At 43.7% G+C, this 15,411-nt stretch overlaps 1 long non-coding RNA gene across 2 annotated transcripts in view; it reads left to right on the forward strand.

Annotated features, from left to right (window-relative positions):
• LOC109320248 overlaps positions 1-15,411 on the forward strand; it is a 16,852-nt gene that overhangs the window by 1,091 nt on the left and 350 nt on the right. The window contains exons 1-2 of one of the 2 annotated variants that reach the window (XR_002103758.1): positions 35-144; positions 5,314-5,392. This is a non-coding gene — a long non-coding RNA (uncharacterized LOC109320248). Of the gene's footprint in view, positions 1-34; positions 145-5,313; positions 5,393-15,411 lie in introns of those variants that run through there. The other variant, XR_002103759.1, reaches the window with a different exon arrangement.

Consider the following 15,411-nt stretch of genomic DNA (forward strand, 5'->3'; position numbering starts at 1 on the left):
CCGGGCTGGCAGCGCGCAGGCTGCGCCGGGGGCCTTGGCTGAACCGCCGGGCAAGCCGGCTGCACCGCCGGCACGCGCCCGCACGCTCCCTCCGCCACCTGCCCGGCCGCGGCCTGAAGCGCGAGGTGTTGGCTCCCTCTGCAGGTAGGAAACCTCGCCGCTCCTGCGCCGAGACGGGCACTTCTACGGACCTCCGGCAGAGGCCTCCGTTCCCTACCGAACAGAGGGGTGCGCGCCCTCTGCCCCGCTCTTGACTTTTAATGCCACGGGATCTATCTATCTATCTGTCTACTGTGTCTTGTCAACTTTCAAGTCCAGGAGATTAACAGCCCAATCTTCCAACCCGGCTCCACTTCACAAGGGAAGGCACCAAACCTTCCAATCTGCCTGGGCACGTCTTCACGTGGGCTTCAGTGCGTATTAGCCTACTTAAATGTGCATTGAAGTGTCACTAAAAAACCCCCAAAGCCTGCTTTTTGGTTAATGCGTATTAAAATAGGCTGAAGCACATTGATTTTAAAACCATGGGCATTTGTATACATGCATGCATTGCAGCGCCAGGTGCTTTTAAAAGCACATGGGGCTGCAGTGTGTGCGTTTGTATAAAAGGGGAAGAAATGTGCATGAGCACTGAGAAAATGGCAGTAATGCATCAAAAGTGTTTTAGTTCAAAAGTGTACCACCACCATTTTTTATGCACTGATGGACATTTCACCATTTATACAAATGGATGCAACGCAGCACCAGGCACATCAGCTCACATGCTCTGCAAACTCGAGTAATCAAATCTGCTCTGACATACTGGATTTCTGGCACTTGAGAGCAGACAAAGGTACATGTATGTGTAAATGCCCCATGCTCTTTACTTGGTGTGCATTAAGACAGGCTAATGAGCATTCCCCTAGTACTTCACAATGGAGGGCTCCTATACACCTGTGCAGAGCCTGCTCCAACACACTGGAAATCCAACACATGCTCCAGCAGCCTTCCATGTCACATGTATAAGCATCCCAGAGCATCTCTGCACTGAAAAAAATGGTGGCAGGGCACTTTGAAATAAAACACATTCAATGAATCTTAGTTCAAAGCACCCTGCCTCCATTTTTTTAAGTGTTGGGGATGCACAGGGACACTAATACACCTGACGTGTGGACACTTTTAATTAGCGTGGCTTACTAATTAAAGCACCTGGTACTGCATCCCACATCACATGTAAAAATGCCTGAAGGTACTAAACTTAATGCACATTAAATTATGTTAATACATATGTAGATGTACCCACTGGGTGCCTCTGCACAGTCATGAACGCACCTTTGCTACTGGCATTAAGTTTAGTATCTCTAATATGACCTACTAGATAAAGGCATAGTAGCTGTGCTAATGTGCAGTAGCAAAGGTGAACTTTTTAGTGCATTAGTACAGTTTTTGACATGATGCACTAGTAGAACAGTCCACAGCACCTTAAAGTGTCTTGTGTAGATGCGCCCTCTGACTTCCAAATCAGGACTTGCTAATCTACTTAGGGGAGTTCTGCTAGTGTGAATTTAAACAAATATATTTATACCAGTTTGATTCAGGATGGGCACTTATTCTCAGTTAAGAGGAACCCCTCCTCCCCCCAATTTAGCTTTTGTCTCTTTGCAAATGTTTTACATTCATTTTTAAAAGTCAAATTAAAATAATTTTAAAAGTAGAACTATTCCAGTTTGCTTGAAACAATTTCCCCATGCGGGTCAGCAACTGCGTCCTAAACCTTGCTCAAGTTTGGGAAGAGTTTTAGAATCTGTCCCCTGGTTTTGATCCAGTCACACCCAGAGTTTCTTCTGGTGAGCATCATAAATACAGACTAAGCCATCATATCAGTGTCCTAATTAATATTTTTAAATAAATAATACAAATGCCCCAGACACTTCTGATATAGAATCTTTACAACCCGCTTTATTTTAAGCTAATACTGGGATGCTGCTCATCAAGTCCCAAAGGGCTGTAGACACAGATATTACCTTCATTTCTCTGCAGAAGAGTAACTGATAATTCCATCCCTCAGAGGATATGATAATGCATAGGGAGCTGGAACAGAATAGCAAGGGGCTTAGAAATGTATTTCACCCTGTTCCCACAGAGACAGCTGGCTGAATATATTCTTTTTGAAGGTCTTTCCATTTTATAGGAACTGTCAGGGAAACAATTATTGTAGGTATCAGGAGGACTGATTGTAGGCACGAGCAGATCCAGGGTGGTTGCAGGGGTGCTTTGATTTCCGCTCCACACAAACTTTAAAGCAAGGTGCCTGAAAGGGGCAGAGGCACTCCTAGTCAAGCAGCACTCAGGGAGTCAATTGACATCATGGATCATTATAATCCACCTGATTACTTCTAAGCTCTCCTCACTCCACAGGTGTTAACAACCCTCTCTCCTGTTTGCTTCACAGCCTGGTTTGCTGTGTTTTTTAAGTTTTATATATAACTTAGCAAATCAGGTCACATCCCAATAAAGTTCTATTTGTTTTTGCTCTGATCTTAAGCTGAATAATACAGCCCTAGATCCCTACCATATTAGCAAAGCTTCTTGTTTCTCTTTAACTGGAGAGAATATGTGTTGTGTTAGATGTGTTGATGCACCACAACATCTACACCCCACTTTATATAATCCTAGATCAATCCATGGTTGTGGGCATGAGTGAAGGAGGTGGCTGGATTACTGTGGGACAGTGTGCCCTTCATGAAGTAGTTGGAATTCATAAGGCAAAATGGGAAAAGAGTGTGTTTCTGTCCTGCATAGGGGTTGGTGAGTGCAGAAAGCAGGAAGAGGCCAAACTGACACAGACGTGGGCCCCCAGCCCTAGATCTAAACACACATGAACTGTGAGGAGCTAATGGGCCTATTGAAGATGCAAGGGCTCCATGGCTGGGCACTTGAAAGGCGGGTAGAAAGCTTTCTTTTAAGAAATCAGAGATAGTATATCTAACAGTAAGACCAAAGTGCTGGGAGATAAGACTCATGTGGGCTTAAAGGAGTTGTAGCCAATGATTTAGGTTTCTTTAAATAGAAGAACCCAGGAGCTCATGGGGTGGAAAGAAAAGGATTCCAGTTTAATCTATCACTTTGAGCTGATAGAGACAGGGAGTAATGCAGCCTCAGTCCTAGTAGGAATTCCATTCTCCCCTAGTGTCATTCTCTTATGACATATGTGGTCTGTGAGCCAATGGTGATCCACGGAGAGCAGTTTCCAGCTTTCCTTGTTTCCAGCTGCTTCATTACTAAAAGACAAATGAAAAAGTGCTTTCTTTCCCTCCCTTTCCAGATAAGCAATTCTCCTTGTTGCTGCAAAGATATTATGTGATCATAAATGGGATGGGAGGTTTCCATTGGATAATCTGTCTATTTAGATGTGGTCCCACACTACAGAAATGGCTGAGAATCCCTGCATTACACTCTTAGTGTTATGAATGTATAGAAGATTGCCAGGCCCAGGGCTCTGTGATACAGGAACAAATGCTGAGCATTTGCTTTTAGAGTCAACACAATAGTCTAACTCAGTCTAGCTCCATCCTCTTTCGAACCCCTCATCAGGTAGTTGAAGGGTGCTATTAAATCCCCTCTCAGTCTTCTCTTCTCTAGACTAAATAAGCCCAGTTCCCTCAGTCTTTTCTCATATCCCTCATATTCCTTATATCTTTCTTGTTCCCATTCATCAAATTCTATCATGTCCTTTCATGTCAATCGAATTCTGATCTCGATGGGATAAGATTGTAATCTTTAATAGCTTCTTTATGCTTAAAAATTCAAACAAACAAAGACATTTTTAAAGTATGAGGCATGGGTAGATCTAGGATTTTGAAAAATGTAGTGCAGATGGCGTGCTGCATCATCAAATATAACACAACACCTATTTTTCTAAACTTAAAGAGAAACTAGAAAGTTTACTAATATGCTAGGGACCCAGCACTATATTATTCAATTTATGATCAAAGCAAAACCAAGTATCATTTATTGTAATGACCATCACTATGCTAGATTATAAATTAAGTTTAAAAAACACAACAAACTAGGCAAAACATAGTCAAGCAATATTGTTTCATTCGTCCTGTAGTCATTAGAGCTACATTATGTCCCTTTCAGATTGGTAAACCAAAATCTAGTCTACTTGAACACCTTGACATTGCCTCCAATACTTCACTGTCAGTCATTTCTACACCTGAGTTAATATTTTCACAGCTGAGTTAAGGTTTTTAACTACAGCTAAGAACAGACTGCAGGGCTGTGAAACAGAAGTGAAATATTACCAGGAATAGCTAACAGACAGCAAAACTACAGAAGAAAGGCTAGTTTGAATAGTGGGACATCATTCAAGACCATTAAAAAGGAGACATAGTTGTTAATATCCATGAAGTGAAATCATAAGTAATATGGTAGATTTTTATGTGCCATTAAATTATTTGACTCCTTCAGTGTTGCCTGAATAGAAATGCCACTGTCCCTTCCTGGTTTTAAAGTTTGGGTGCAGCAGGAATCAAAGGAATCAATGTTAAGGCAGTTGCACCACTGCACCATCCCTAGATCCATTCCTGCAATGAGAGGGTATAAATCTCTTATGCCCTGAACACGATAAAATCATTTTAATGGTATTAAATACATGCAAAGAACATATACAACATCACCCATGCTGAATGGAAACACGCTGTAGCATCTGATGCTTTCTCATCAGTTTTCCATGCCCCCAGTTAACATATTTTGGGTTGTCTCTATTAAAAAAAGTGGATCAATCTAACTTGATTTCTTTAGCCAACCACCTGCAAATCTCTCCTATGAGTGAACTTAAAACTACTATCCCCAACAATACTACCTTACGGTTGTATAAATTACTTGAAACTGCAGTTATAATAGCACAACTTAACTGAATTAAGAAAAAAACAGATTAAACTAAATTAGTGTAGCCATGATTTAAACTTTTTTGAATGCACCTATATTTGGAGCTTGCACTGTTGTAACTAAGGAGTAAAAGCCTCCACAAGGTCCATGGTAGTGGAGAATCAGACCCTTAGGATCTGATTTTCCTTTCATTTACCCAGGGTCTACACTGATGTAAGTCTCAGCTTCTGTCAAGTTACTCTTGATTTCTGTGAGTGTAACCAGGAGCAGAATTAGAGCCAGGAATACCTTCTACAGAAATGAACCATCACAAATTTTAATGGGATTTGCAATCAGTTGCTAGCCAGAGGTACTGAATATCTCCTGCATGCTGAGGGAAATACTGGAATGGCCTTACCAGAATAAGAAATAATTGAGAACTTGCTCTGATTTCCATTGCAGGGGATGGCAAAGCTCCTTCAGACAGGACCCTGAGAAGGCAACATATGGGACAGATCATCATCTGGAGCATTTACAGGAGGTATATGGCAGATCAAAAGCAAACCCATTCCCAGCTGGTGATTTTCTTATTTGTATTCACTTGTTAATATTTGCCATTCAGCAATCCACCTTTGAGACTTTCTTGACCTTTCCCTTACTAACTAGAATGTCCTCTCTGTTAATCAATCCATATGAATATGTTCAAATCAGAAATGACATGAGTTTCTATTGTTTTTCTCTTATTGGCTTTGTTACACACAAAGCCTGAACCACTTTGACAATTACAGGCAGAGTTAAAACAGCATGAACATCCGTTTATTTTTATCAGTATAGCTGCTCACACACAGGAAGGGGAACAAACAATACTGGACTAAGGCCCCTTTTTATAAATATAACTGCATTTACTAAAACTTCTTTGGCAAAGCAATTGTACCTCCAAAGTGATACAGTTACAACAGTACAAAAACTATATGCAAACTAAGCCTAATTTTCAACCCCAGATCCTCTCATTGTTATTTCAAGTGCTCGGTTAACATACTTTGGGTTGTCTCTATTAGAAAATAAGGACAGATCTAACTAAAAGCACATAGAGCTGTGCAAAACAGCATCATTTCGTTTTGACTTCTGTTTCACTGTTTTGAAGGGTCAGTGTTTCATTTTGCTGTTTTGCTCGCTCCGTCGAAACTGTTTTGCTGTTTCAACGCTGTTTCGACACATTTTGACATCTTGCCCATAGGCTATAATGGGGAATCACAAAAATACCTATAACTTTGTCATTTCTTGCCTGCTTCAGGTGAAAATTGCAGGTATGGTAGCCCCTTCAGAGGGCATGAAGCCTGCCAAGTTTCCAGGAGATAGGTGCAGGGGTTTTTGTGAAACTGCACCTCAAGCTGTTCAAAGCAAAACTCGTATCACTTGCCAGCAGCGGCAGCCTGCTGTCATCCCACACAGATCTGGAGGCTGCTGCCCCCAGCAGAAGTCTGGCACAGCCCCGCAGTATGCCTGGGGGGAGCGAGTCCCTGGATCTGCCTGCGGAATGACAGCAGGCTGCCAGCTGGAGCCAGTGCCAGCACTGGGTTCTTCCCAGCGCTTGGCACAGGCTGCACTGGGCAGACTTGGGTGCGGGTGCTGGCCCCAGCCAGCAGGATCAGCATGTTGTCATCTGCATGCTCCACAGCCGGTGTGCAAAGATTTAAAAAAAAAAAAAAAAAAGCCCTGCACTCACTGATTCTGGGAGCAGCCTCTGGGTACTTGTGGTAGAACCCCCCCAGGCAGCGGGGGGCAGTGGGAATCACCCCCGCCCCTTCCTGGCACCCATGCGGCAGCTGCCTATGGTGTGGGTGCAGCATGACTCAGCAGGCTGCTGTGTGCTGTCTGGGAGCTGGGGTGGATCCACCTGTCTCTGATCATTCCCCCAACTCTTTTAGGGGCAGGGGGTGAAGGTTCAGGGACCTGAGAACAATTCCCCAGCTCTTTGATCATTCCTGCAGTTCTTCCTGGGGGGTGTGGGCCCCCCGATCTGCACACCAGGTTTCAGTAGGCTGTTGCAGTAGCACTACTGTTTTCCTGGCGCTTGGCATGGGCTATGCCAAGTGACTGCCACTGGTCCCAGCCTGTAGCAGCAGCCTCCTGAAACCCTGCACACAGATCAGGGGCCCACATCCCCTGGGAAGAGCTGGAGGAATTGAACCAGGAGCTAAATGTCAACATCAGAGCAGCAGTCCTTCCCTCCTCTTTTCCCTCCCTCTGCTTAGTTTCTGCTTAGCTGCAAACAATCCTGGCCTCAAAATGTTTTGAAACTTTCAAAGCATTTTGAGTGCCCTCTTTTTGTTTCAAGTGCCCTCATTTCATTTCAAAGCTGTTCTGAAGCCTTTCATTTCATTTTGATTTCGCTGTTTTGAGCTCAAAACTCATTGAAACAAAACACCTGTCAAATTTTTGTACAACCCTAATAGCCTTACCCACGCAAATCTTTAATGTAGATGAATGTAAATTACCTTGAGCTGCATTATGATCAACTCAGTAAAACAATCAGATTAATATAATTAAAAATAGATTAAACTAACCTATTTTAAAAATCATTCAAATTGGTTTAAATGGGTAAACTTACATGTACAATTAATTCAAAAGCAATACATTACAGAGAAGTTTGAGTCAAAGTAAACTACTCCTGGGTGCAGCATCTACACATTCACTTGGGACAGCAGCAATTTGAGCTGGGGAGGAACAGTTTATGCCAGGGTCAGGGGTACAGGGAGGTCAGCTCTGGGTGATAGTCTCAGATAGCCAAGGGGCTGATTGGGATATAAGAATGCTAAAAGTATGGAGCCATGTGGCTCCCTGCTGGCTGAGCTGACCCGGTGCAATTTATAACTGCAATCAGCATATCTACACATGCATTTAATCATTGTTAATTACCCTGCTGTAAGCTACTAAATTAGTTTACTGCAGTCTAATAGCATTGCACATGTAGATGGTGATGCCTTACTTTGCAGCTAATTAGGTCAACTCCACAGTCAAGCATGCATGTAGGTGCAGCCAATGTGTCTATATTAGGGATTAGTGGCTTGACCCTGGGAAGCTTTGAGCTTTGTCAGCTCCTACTGAAGTTAATGGGAAATAGGACCTGAAAGCATTTGATGGTTCCTAGTATAAGATGGCAGGGCCTTGATCTTCAAAGGTATTTAAGTTACTGCCTCCTGGGTATATCTACACATGTATTAATGCACTGTAATTACTGCACATTAAGTTTAGTACCCATAATATTTACTGCATAAATGCACAAATAGCCGATGCTAATGCACAGTAGCATCGGTGCACAGTCTTTTCATGACGCTTAATGCGCAGTACACCAATTCGTTTTTTAGAAAATGATGTTTAAATTAGGCTGGTTTAATCTCTTTTTTAATTATTTTACCAGATGAATCTGATCTTTTTTACTGAGTTGATCATAATGATGAATATGTGAAAGCCACAAGGAAAGACTGGAACAATGGAAAAAAATACTCCAGTCTTTTTGAGAGAGACAGTTTGTTCCCCACCCAGGAGAAAAACATTACATGTCTACTTAATTTCTGGGTAAATGCTTAAAGATTTAAAAAGTGCTTAATTAGGAAATCATAATCCCAACTAACCCAAAAGCAAACCTTACACAACACTCCAGCATTTAATCAACCAGGGGAACTTAGTGCCTCAGGAAATCATTGAGCCAGAACCACAGAAGAAATGTAAAGGATCAGATGTTTATTATGGAGTGCTGGGGCTCTTTGTTTCATGCACAAATTAAACAACTTTGTTATGTATGAAAAATAAAGCATATCCTACCTCAGAATTACAGCACAAACTTTTTGAATAAAGACTGAAGTTTGTGAGAACTTGCAAAAAATCTTATTAGGAGTTAAGCTTAATAATTTAGGAGTTAAATTTATAGAAAAGCAAGTTCTTTTTCAAATACGTTGTGCAGTACCAGACCTTTTCTTTGTCTTCAGTGATCATAATAACAGAATAAAACAGGCTGTCCAAGCCTCCCAAGTAGTTAAAAAATTACTGCAAGCCTATGAATTTGCTACATATGAAGGAAAGCAAGTACAATCTAGGCCGGTGAAGAAGCTGCAAAACTTACGATTATTTGCCCTTGTGTTTCAGGGCAAAAACTGATCAGCTACAGGAGTCAGGCAACTTCTGTGTCTTTAAAGGTGGGTTAGTGACTTAATAAATTTCACCTTTATTTGCAGAGCTAGGTCTATATCACCAACAAGCCAAGCACTAGACTGTACTGGCCTGCTGGCATGCAGCAGCAGTATGGAAATTCTTATGTTTTGTCTTGATAATGAATAGAAAAAATGGGAGCACAAATAGATAGCATTTCCCAGTCATGAAAGATTGGAGCCAGGACTTTGGGGTTCATTGTTTTAATAGATTTTAAGTCACAGAGGATCACTATGGTTATCTAGCCTGATCTACACATCACAACCCTGGGAATTCACCAGTTTTTTTGTTAAGTACAGAACTTCTGCTTGACCTTCTATTTTTGCCAGTCAAATTCTGTACCCCAAACCTGTAGCAGTGTAAGAGGGATTATACTGGCAAACCTTGTTCTTGTATGGGAAGACCAGCTCTAGGCGTTGGAGGCTTTCCACATATAGTTATAGCAATATACTCTACTACCAAAATGCTCCTAGCATGGGCAGAACTCATACTGACAAAACTGCACATTTGCTGACAGTTTGTTCCAGCCCCATCCATGAAACCCGCAAGTAAAATAAGTTAACCTAGCAAAACTTTGGCTGATATAACAGCATTTATACAAGGAACTGTTGCCAGCACAGATCTGTTGTTTACAAATCTCACCCTGACCAACAGAATTATGCTGGTAGCACAGAAGTTATTTCATTAAGCTATGTGTCCTATAGCTCAGGGGTGCTCAGCCTCTGGCCCACAGCTCAGATCTCACCTGCAGGGCCATGTCATCCAGCCCATGGGCCTCCCCAGGGGTCTGGAAATGTGGTGCTGGGGGAGCCGTGGCAACATTAATTGCCTTAGTTTTGAGGGAGTCCCACAGACTGGATGACATGGTTCTACATGCCAGATGGCACCAACACTTGGGATTGCTCCTTGGTTGTATTTGGCGAGCAGGTCTGAGCCAATATGTAGGGTTGCACCATGGCTAGATCCAGTGCATAGGGTTGAGCTGGTGCATTGGATTGCATCCACAGACCAACACTGCATGCTGCCTCCCTGCTGGATCTGGTCCATGGATTAACCCAGCTTGTCAGCTCCGACCTGTGGACCAGCCTTTCATCACTCATCTGGCCCATGGGACCAGATGTTTGAGTACTGCTTCTCTAGCTTGCTGTTCTTCCTGGTCCTATATAGCTCCCTCTTATGGCTGCCCAGGGAGGGTGGGGGAGAGTTGGATAAGGCCTAACTTGTGGCCTTTTGGACAGAGTATTGTGCTGAGAACTCAGAGATGCATAAACTTTTGTTTGTGGGGAGAGGGCATAACCTGGATTCCTGCTTCCTAGGCAAAGTACCTTAATCCCCTAGGTTAGTGGTTCCCAAACTTGCACACCACCAATTTAAAATGTCACAGCCTTAAGCAGCACCAGCAAATATTTGTCATATAAACTAATTCTAATAAATCTGGTAATGCTTATCACTGATAGGTTGTTTGTGTACCACTGGTGGTACCCGTACCACAGATTGGGCAATGCTGTCCTAGGCTATCAGGCTAAAACATAGGATGGCGTCCTCCCCTTGTCCCCTAGGTGACACGTAGCAGGAGTACAGGGGGGAAGGGGAGGATGTGCCCTGCCCCCCACCCTGAGATTGGCTGCCACCAAAGTTGCCACTGGCTTCTGCAGGTGGTTACCGCTCGCCACCCACCTACCCCCTTGCTGCCGACACCGCCGCCAGCATCTGCGGGTGGTTCCTGCTTGCCACTCACTACCCCTGACACCGCCACCAGCATCTGCAGATGGTCCTTGCTCATTGTTTGCCACTACTGACACCGCTGCTGACATCTGTGAGCGGTCCCCACTCCCAGCTCGCCACACCCTTCCCCACTTCCAACACTGCCGCCGGCATCTACAAGCAGTCCCCGTTCATTGCTGACTACAAATGGTGTCCCTCCAGTCTCAGAAGCCACCAGTTCATGCCTTGTCCTGTTTTTGCCTGGGACTTGCACTCCGGTACGTGGCTTCACATGTGTGTATGCGTCTGGCCAGAGTATAGCCTCCTGCAGATAGATGCTCACTAGCTGTGTGCCACTTAAGCATGAAATAGGATTGCAAACTGTGTGTAAGTGCTGAAAACATCAATTATGCAGCCAGATAAATGCCATTTGGACCCATAAAGTGAAACAGAACTCTGTCCTAAGAGCATATCTTTGTGGTTACCTTAATTCATATTGGAAGTGGACTAAGATAAACTGTACAAAGACACACTTTGGGCTTGTTGGTCCAGGGAAATCATTCAGATTAAGGTGGGTGTGAACTGAAGGTGGGGCAGCTATTCCTAATTAAAGAGCCCTGTACTACCTATTAATATGGAATAGGAGTGTCCACGTGGAAAGTTAGTGTGAAAGAACTATCGCAGAATAGTTATTTATATGCAGGGTATTTCTGCATGTGGATAAGCCTTAAACACAGTCTCATTAAAAATGGTCTTGAAAATGTAAAACACTGCACTGAGCAATGGTAGTATTAACAAGGTTCATTCTGTGTAAAATGGTATGATCTTGCATGATTTGCATATTCAAGAATCCGAGATTTTTTTTAAGGCTATCTTTAAAGGTCCTGATTCTCAGAGGAAAGATGATCAACATTTTCTAAAAAGTAGTCTTTAAGCTTCCTCAGGTTGTGCATCCTGTTTCTAGTTCCTTTAGTAACACGGGCAAATGTACTTTAATCAAAGTATTAGCTGCCCAAGGTATTCAGGATCAGGCCCAAGATATTCCGGGCTGGATTCTGATATCTTTACTGATGTGGGGTAGCATCTTACTGAATATCTAGATTGACTTTATTAAAACTATTTGTGGAGTATGCAGTTTTTCAAAATGAGTAAGTATCAGCTCTCAGGGACAAATTATGACTCATCAATGACTAAGTAACAAGTTGGAACCTCTGAATTTCTGATGAGTAACAGGGTGTGTAACAAGGTTATCAAGCCTTTTCTTTAATGGCAAACTGAAGAGACAGGATTTAGAGAACCATATTAACAGCAGTGAAATAGTGCAATTTACTATGATAGAGCAACAAATTATCAGCATAGGAAATAGTTGTTTTCTCTGATAAATTCACTAGCACATTTGCGGTAAATATGTGGCGCATCTGAGAATTGTCCATGCAAATCTCCTAAGACAGAAGAGAAGAGGTTTGGGGGGTTTTTTAGTTTCCCTTTAGTTTTTTTTTTTAAAAAGCATTTTTTTTTCTAATGTGAGCATGTGTGAAAAGATTTTTAGCAGTTTAGATAATCTCCTGGTGATCTCCAGGGGATTTATTTTTTTCTTTCCTTTTTATATCTTACTTTAATTCTACAGTTCTCATCCATTAGGAGGAAAACATTGACCATTATGACCATATTCTTCCTTGTGCCACTACACTGAAATCAGGCTCCTAGGAATTAAGTTAGTGCAGCATGTTTTATTCTCCGTTCTGAAAAAAATATTGGATACAGGACTTTTTACAGCATATTTTAAATTTTACATTACAGGGCCTGTTTTGATTTCTGTAGCATGTGGAGTGTTCTGAGATGTGTGAATGCTCCTTATTGTAAAAATGGAGGGCCAGATTTCTGTTTCCAAGGAGGTTTAGAAATGCTGTACTCTGCATGCACGCATGTGTGTGTATGTGTGACAGAGAGTGCAAGTGGGAGTGAGAGAGAGAGAGAGAGATGAATTTAGTCCTAAGTTTCATGATTCTATACAAAACTGTTCCTCCAGGCAGATTTTGATACGTGGGATTTTTTAAACAAAGTGATGATTGGGATTGCCAGTATTTGTCATTTAGGGGTTTCCCTGGGAAGGGACATCATTTGTTCCTTTAAGGTGGAGAGGGGTGGTACTGTGAGGACTGATGGGTTGAAGAGCTCAACCATAGACTAGGAAGTAGTAAAGACACAAGTTCATCTGTCCAACCAGAAACATCTCAAGCAGGGTTCTGAGCTGCCTTGAGATCTGTTGAAGGATGCCACACAACTTTAGCAGTGTTAGGTGTACAAACATGAATCACAAGATAAACCCAGAGCTTTCAAATAGGTATCCATAGTGTTAAAAACATCCTGACGTGTTATAAGCTTTTAGGGCTTCTATACATGTGCAGGGAGCCGGCTCCCATGGACTGGAAATCCAGCATGTCAGAGCAGACTCAAGTAATCGAGTCTGCTGGAGCACAGAAATTAACACACTCCAGCAGACTCTACTGTCATGTGTATCAGCATCTCCACGCTGAAAAATGGCAGCAGGATACTTAGAACTAAACCTTGTTCAATAAGCTTTAGTTCAAAGTGCCCTGCTGCCATTTTTCAGCACAGGCAGGCTGATGCACATGACACTGAGGTGCTGTTAATTAGCATGGCTCACTAATTAAAGTGCCCTACCATGCCTCCTGGAGCAGGTGTAAAAATGCCCTTAGAGTTCTTTGCACAGAAGAATTGCTCTATTATTTTCTGTAGTCAAAAAACAAGTGGAAAAAAAAGAGCTGGCATTTTTTGAGGGATGCTTTAAGTCTATCCAGGGGTACCTTAAGTCTAACAAGGTTGAGAACCACTGATTAGAAACTCCTAAAGCACAAGGGCTTCTGTACCTCTATGCCTGGCAAGTTTCTCCTGTGTTTTGCCCCATACAGGGAAAGATTCAAGGGAGGGTGCAGTGGTAGAGATGAACCCTTCTTTGATTCCTGCTCCACCCAGATTCTAGCTAAAAACCTTAACTCAGGTGTGGCAATATGAATTCAGGTGTAGAAATGACTGACAGTGAAATAGTGGAGGCCACTCAAGAAGGCTAGTTTTGGTTTATGGACTAGAACTAGAGACCTACATTCGACTGTGATGATGACTGCAGGACTAATGGCATAATGGTGGGCACGTCTACACATGCATTAATATGCTGTGGTTACTGCACATTAAGTTTAGCACCTGTAATAACAGGTACTAAATGAGCAGTAACCAGTGCTACTGTGCAGTAGCACCAGCGCACACCTTTTAAGTGATGCTAATGCATAGTAGACTGATTCTACTGCACATTAGCGCAACAGCACGGTTTTCACTGTGACGCACTAATGCACAATAGAATTAGTCTACTGTGCATTTAACGGCCCAATGGTTATGCCAAAGCTCCTGCTGGAAGCAAAGCCAGAGGTTCCTGGCTAGACGGTCTTGCCCCTCTGTACAGGGTCAGACCAACTGCCATATTTGGGGCCAGGAAGGGTTTTTACCCCATGATCAGATTGGTATGGGCTTGGGGGTTGCCTTCCTCTGTAGAGGGAGGAGGGCCTCGGCCTCTATCCAGGATCTCTTGAGTTTATATTGACAACATTTTGTAGAAGCAGGGTGTTGGCTGCTGTGGTTCCCCTGCTTTACCTGTGACAGGTTTGGGGGTTAGGTCTGTGTTGTGTCACGGCTCACATAGATTTTTTAGATAATAGTTTGTATGGGTTGGTTTGGCTCTGGCTGATCCTGCCTCAGGCAGGAGGTTGGACTAGATCAGTGTTTCTAAACCCATGGGTCACAACCCAAAAGTGAGTCACAAGACTATATGAAAGGGTCGTGAATAAACTTTAAAAATGGACTCTTCTTTAACTGTGGGAAACTGTGGCTTTTCTCTTGCAGGCTGGCAGAGGTCCGGCCTGCCAGGGGCTGCTTGGAGTCCTCCCCTGCCCCACACACTGGGGGGGCTGGGGGTGGGGGCAATGAGGGGCATTGGGTTGAGACTGGCCATTGATGTTTATAGATGGGTCCTGGTTAGGGTAGCCATCACTGGCGATCCACATGCATGTGCACTCCCTGCAAAAAGGCGCTGCTGACATTGCAGTCGGTCGTCCAGCTGCCCGCCTTGCTGCCGGTGTCTGTGTGCGGTCCGCAATTGCCCCTGGCCGCTGCTGGCAGTATCCGCAGGTGGTCGCTGACTGCTGGCCAGTGCTTGCCACCCCCCACGGGGAGGGGGTACGTGATGCTTATGATGGCCATCATAGAGGACACTCTGTCCTGTTTTCTGCTGGTCTCTCCTCTATTGATACGAAACCCCACACCTTTATGCCCTCTATGTTTCTCCTCCAGAGGGCATAAAGGCATGGGGTTTGGTATGAGGTCCCTTCAAGCCCAGTCCTGGTGCAGAAACTATTGAGAAGCGCTGGACTAGATGACCGGCCCCGCTTCTCCGTGCCTCGACACTATCTTAGGACTCCTTGTCACCCCGGTCCTTGCGGGGTTGTGTGGAAACCCTCCCGGCCTGGGCCAGGCGGCGCAGTGCAGTAGCGCCCTTCGCTGGTGCGTTGGTCTCAAGCCGGAGCGCGCGTTGCTCTGGACCCGGGGAGCAACTCGGGGCGCGCCGGGCGCCGCCCG

This window comes from Crocodylus porosus, unplaced genomic scaffold (genome assembly GCF_001723895.1).
Source record: "Crocodylus porosus isolate Cpor-Errol unplaced genomic scaffold, CroPor_comp1, whole genome shotgun sequence".
Classification (NCBI taxonomy): Eukaryota; Metazoa; Chordata; order Crocodylia; family Crocodylidae; genus Crocodylus; species Crocodylus porosus.